The following is a 6,351-nucleotide window of genomic DNA, read 5'->3' on the forward strand; positions in this document are numbered from 1 at the left end:
TCTAATTATTTATTTACTTTACCTTTTATAATTGTTTCTAACTCTTGGTGATTTCGATAAATTAAGAAAATATTTTCTTTTATTTATTATACTCTCAATTAAATAACTAATTATTTTAAAAAATATAGAACTTTTCATTACTTCATAATTAATAAAGTTAAAATAATAAATTCATTGCGTCATTGATTATGTGAATCATTTAAAAGTTGACAAATAATTAGGAACAAATAATATTTTTGTTAAAAGTGGACAATTTATTACCTTTCGGGAAGGCCGAGTGGTTTGAGCTTGGGACTTTCATGTTGGAGGTCCCAAGTTCGAAACCCCTTGCCTTCTGGGTCGAGCTCGTTGCATCAGGCTTGTCTAGTACAGGTTACCTCTCCTATGTGGTTTACGAGCTATTGCATAGGAGTGTGGTTTTACCCTGTGCGCACCCAAAGGATATCAACTGCGGATTTTCCTTGTCATAAAAAAAAAGTACACAAAAAGTTCATAAAATTCATAATTATGAACAAATATTTTTAAGGAGTCCTGCATTTTTCTTAAACTCAGTACCTAATTAAAATATCTACTCTATCCTTTTTTAGTTATAATCTTTAACAAACCAAGGTAAAACACTATTTTTTTATCTATTATACTTTCAATTTATTTACAGAGTTAATAACTTTTTTTAAAAATAATTAAAAGCTAGATACTTTTTAATAAATAAATTTATTTTTAAAAAAATCTATCAATTAATAAGAATGTAATAATTAATTTATCACATTAATTATTTTATTATTAAATATATCAAATCAAAAAATTAACTAAAAAAGTACCACATTAAATAAGATGAATAAAGCGAACGCCCATGTGAGGTCAGACATTATACGAAAAGTCCCATGTTAAATTAATCTTATCCGTCCATCAATCAAATCCAACGACGGTGATTAAATTAAACATTAAATGATTCCCCTGAGATCTAGACAGAATGTGAAAAGTTCAATACAAAAAAACACACCCTTTTTTATATCTTTAAAAGCCCATTTGAGTTTTGATAATTTTGGATATTTTCTTCTTCCATCTTCACAAAAAAAAGAAAAAGTTGTTACAATATGAAAATTATTCTCATTTTTTTGGTTTTGCTTATCACTGTTTCTGTGATAAGTGCTAAACCTCTCATTGGTTCAACAACTTGTCCTGTCCCTAGAAGTAGTAAGTATCTCTGATTCGATTATCGTATTATTTGTAAATTTTATTCTTTTTTTCCTACATTGCTATGAGAATTTATCGAAAATAACTTATTTATTTTAAGCTAGAGATATGATTTGTTTACGCTCTATTCTCTCTTAGCATATTTTACGAGATTATACTTGAATCTGTTATGGTTGTATCGATCCACTATTAGAAAAGCGTGAAATACATGAGAATATTTTTGAGAATAAGTATGAAATTTGTAAGAAAATAAATTTCATGCCGATTTTCGTACTAATCTTCCGAAGTAATTCACAGTTTTCTTGTAGTACGATTATGTTACTATTATTTAAAACGGTTTTAAATTGGGGGTTTTATAAATTGTATCGATCTGGAATTGCAAGGTTCTAAATGGTTAAATTGATTTACTTACTATCCTCAAATTGATGTTTGTATGCATTATTTTCAACAATTATGGATGGATCTACTTTTCTTCTTTTTTTTTTCATCTCAATTTATATAGTATAGAAAAATTTTATAATTAAAATTATTCTATATTTATAAATACATATAGTAAGTGAGAATTTAAGAGATTTTAAATATATATTAAAAAAATGAATGATTTGAATCAATGGGGTCAATGATATAACTTGGTTCGATGTGTTATATTTAATTAGAGCAATAATATACATAGATTATACACATATTATACATATATGGTCGATTATTTTTAATTTTTAATTTTTAATTTTTTGTTTTCTTCAGAATGTGGACAGGCATGTATTAAGAGATGTTCACACAAAGGTCACAAAAAAAGATGTTTGTTTTATTGCAACCATTGTTGTGGATGGTGCCAATGTGTTCCACCAGGTTATGTTGGGCAAAATAAAGGATGTTGTTCTTGCTACAACAATTGGAAGACACAAATAGGAGGACCAAAGTGTCCATGATATTTATATATTAATCGTGAAAAAATAGTGTGTCGGAGAATCTTAGTAGGTCAGTTGGTTGTATTGGTTGACTGGTTACTTGTATTTTCACTTTGTTGGTGATTGTTCGATTCTCCACATTGTAATTTTCTGTCTTCATTATATACGTTTTATGTGTATTTTTCTTTTATTTGTTCTTCTCGAGGAAGTGTATTTTTTCCTATCGTAGCGTAGGAAGAGATATCTTTCTCTTTATTAGAGCCAAGACCGTACGAGGGAAAAAAATGAGGGTTCTTTTTACCTTTTCCCTCGCGGTACTTGTACGCTATCTGTCATTGTGAAGTTTTTTCTTTTTGTGTTGTTAAAATCAAGAATTAATATTTCTTGATTAAGTTTTCTGTTAGGTTCACATAATCTAACTATTATCCATATTATAAATTCTTATGAACTCTCGTTGTTCCATTTTACTTGATCATTTATTTTTTAAAATATTTTAATTTTAATTTTTTTCTTTTAATATTAATATTAATAAAAGATCATAATTTTTTTCCATGTATTTAGTATTAAATATTTATTTTTTAAGACATCATTAAATAGGAAATAGTTTAGTAAAATATTTACATCATTATTTATTTTTGTAATCGATGTGACAAGTCAAATAGTGACAAGTAAATTTTAAGAGAAAAAGTATATTGAGCACATCCCATCCCACAAGAGTCAAGCCCTTCAACGGGTTAAACGTGCCATAGAGTTTGGAGTCTAAATGGTATAAAATATTAACAAAAATTCTAAAAGTATATAAAATTTTATATTAACTAAAACGACAAAATCGCTGGAACAACAACGATTTCCTCCACCGGAAAAAGCAAAATCGCTGCTACTGCAGCGATTTTGCAAAATGTGTTTTTTTTTAAAAAAAAAATTCAAATCGCTATCTAGGCAGTGATTTTCTTTAAAAAAAATTTTTGTTTTAGAAAATCTCTTTCTAGGCAGCGATTTTTATTTTTTTTAAAAAAAATAATTTATTTTTGGAAAATCTCTGCCTAGGCAGCGATTTCCATTTTTATAAAAACAAAAAAAAATTTAAAAAGAAAATCGCTACCTATTGAATTTTTTTTTATAAAAAAATCACAATTTGCAAAATCGCTGCAGTAACATCGATTTTATTTTTTTCGATGGAGGAAATCGCTGTTATTTCAGCGATTTGCTGTTTTAGTTAATATAAAATTTTATATACCGTTTTGACATTTTTGTTAATATTTTATACCCTTTAGGCTCCGGACTCTTCAAATATGAGCCATATTTGGCCTTGTTTTTCTATTTAAAATCTAACTTAAAATTAAATGAAATTTATATATTTTATAAAGTGGAGTTTAGTAAGGATAATCCGTATATAAAAAGTGTGAAAGTGAATTATATTTAAGAAAAGCATCGTATGGATAAAATTGAAACAAAATAAAAGTGGTGTAAAATTATATGAGGGTTTAAATTATACCATGTGACATGTATGGAAAACCCTTCGTTCTTATTTATGTAACTATTTTATATTGTACGATTTTTAAGAAATTAAATAAATTTATCATTATATCTTTATTTAGTAAGTTTGTGTAGTTAATATTTTAATAAATAAATATAAATTAATTATATTGATCAATGAAGATAAATTAATTATTTATTCTATGTTGGTTAAATTCATACTTTTAAGGCTAATATAATGATTCTCACGAATAAAATAAAAATAATAATATTATTTATCTATTTATTTTATGAAATGACAAATATTGAACAACATTTATTTTTAATAAAACGACATATAATAGTAACAAATAGAATATTAACAACCATAATTAGAGGCTAATTATATTTTTGTGAGTTTGTTAGTGCATAAGGGCATATATGGCCTAAATTTATAATGATGATGACATATTTAATATTAACTATGAACAAATGACATTAATCTATTTCGTAAAGTTTAGTACTCCTTTTAATTTATTTACCCATTTCTTTTTTGATATAAATAATTTAAATTTGATCACGAATTTATTTAAATTTTTGAAATAAAATTTATAACACAAAAAGTAATATAAATCATAATAATTGACAATTCAAAATATTTAAAAAATATATAAACATTAAATAAATTTATATAAATCTCAAAATCTAAAAAATGTCAGATAAATTGAGACAAAAGAAATAACATATTTAAACTTCTTTGTCTAATTAAAAATCATAAATTCACAACGTAGAATAATAGACTTCACCTATAATGTGAGGCATTTAATGTAAATTTCAAAATGGGATTATCTAGATACGAGTCTTTAATTTAATTATTTTATAAATGCGACTTTTAACTAAATTTGGTCCACTATTAGTTTTAATATTATTAGCGGTATCGTCTTAAAAACTTATCAATATATAAAATTAACGTTGATTTATTATTTCCTTCATCTATTTGTACTTGTTTATTACGCTATAAAAAATGTCAACTTTATTTGTACAATTTTTAAAATCAAGATATACATTATTTAAATTAATTCTTAATTTAGTCTCATTATTTATTAGGGGGCGTTTGGTGTGAGTTGGGGTAAAAATAAATGACGGATAAAAAAATAGTGATAAATTCAATTTTTTATATGTTATTTGATTATCATATTCGAAATAACTTGTTATCAATTATAATAAATAATAGGAGTCATCACTCATCTCCCTATGCGTTATTCAAATAATTGAATTTTTATATTAAAAAAGTAATATAATAATTATTTTGAGAGTAAACAATATTGCTTACACAAAAAGAATAAAGACTAAATTAGTAAAAAAAAACACTTTTTATTTATGATTTTTTAAATGAGGTGTGAAAACTAAAATGGACGGTTGGACTATTAATTATATCTTTATAAGCACTTCATAATTAGATAAATGTTAAGTAAATGTTATAATAATAGCAATATCTACAATGAATAAAAAATTTAATATTATGGTTATAACATAATTAATCTTCCCTATAAATAATGCACACATTGAAGAATTCATCACAAATCATTTTCTCACAAAACAAAATATTAAAATTGAAAACTAACATTAGTTTTTCAAGAATTAAAAAAAATATATACATTATGAAGTTTTTTCACATTTTTTTGGGTTTACTTATTATAGCTTTAATGTCTAATGCACAAATAATCAATGTTGACAAGCCCCCTACTGGTCCATCAACTTGTCCTGTGCCTGTAGATAGTGAGTATCCCTTTTTTTTAATTAGTTCAAAACGAAAACGTTGAAACTGTTCGATAAATATGAATCTCGGATTACGAATTAATATTGTAATTTGATGCGTAGTTGCATTGATAAATCTTTTTAAAACAACATCACTTGTTATACATATATTATACGTATGTGATGCATCCTAACGTTAAGACTATTAGATAAATTTTTCTTTACTTCTAACATGAATCACGAACCAATAGTTGCATTGACAAAGGATTTCAAAACATTATACATGGATTATACATATATTATACATTTTCTGACTATTTTTAATTTAAAGCGATTCGATAAATGATTATATATTTTTTTAATTTTTTTTTTGTGTGTTTTTCAGAATGTGGAGATGCATGCAATCAAAGATGTTCAGCTACATCTCACAAAAAACCTTGTTTATTTTTTTGCAACAAATGTTGTGAATGGTGTCAATGTGTTCCACCAGGAACAAGTGGGGGTAAAGAGTGTTGTGATTGCTATAATAATTGGAAAACAAAAAGAGGAGGACCAAAATGTCCATAAGTTTTTTTTTTATTGGATAATTTAGTTTTATGTTTAAGTTTCTTTATTAAAATAATATTTTCTGAGAAGTATTTCCCATGTATTGTTAAAAAATACAAGAATTTATATTTCTTGATTTTGTTGTCTTTGTTTGGTCATTTGATCAAACTATTATCAATATTATAAATTTTCATGGATAAAAAAAAAATCGAATTTCTTTAATTATAGTTGGTGGGGTGGGTGTGGAGGGATTAAATACACATTCTGAATCGAATAATTAAGCACATCAAAATGGACATCAAAATGGGCTAAGTAAATAAAATAAATTTGATTTGATAAATGATGAAACTCAAAAAATTAATTTAAACCTAAAAAATCAGGTTCTTTCAAAGTCTCAAGATTCTTTATCATTTTCATTTTTTCTTTATGATTTAAATTGTAACTTTTTTCTTCATATGTGTAGATTTTTTTTTTTTGGGTGGGTGGGTGG

At 25.1% G+C, this 6,351-nt stretch overlaps 2 long non-coding RNA genes across 2 annotated transcripts; both read left to right on the forward strand.

The window, feature by feature from the left end:
- The first annotated feature begins 1,036 nt into the window (after positions 1 to 1,036).
- LOC107021646 lies at positions 1,037 to 2,550 on the forward strand. The gene is made up of 2 exons (XR_001457056.2): positions 1,037 to 1,194; positions 1,939 to 2,550. It is a non-coding gene; the product is annotated as an uncharacterized LOC107021646 (long non-coding RNA).
- Positions 2,551 to 5,150: 2,600 nt separating this feature from the next.
- Positions 5,151 to 5,964, forward strand: LOC114077514. Its single transcript, XR_003578755.1, has 2 exons — positions 5,151 to 5,336; positions 5,701 to 5,964. It is a non-coding gene; the product is annotated as an uncharacterized LOC114077514 (long non-coding RNA).
- Positions 5,965 to 6,351: the final 387 nt, after the last annotated feature.

The sequence above is a fragment of the Solanum pennellii genome, chromosome 6 (assembly GCF_001406875.1).
Source record: "Solanum pennellii chromosome 6, SPENNV200".
Classification (NCBI taxonomy): Eukaryota; Viridiplantae; Streptophyta; class Magnoliopsida; order Solanales; family Solanaceae; genus Solanum; species Solanum pennellii.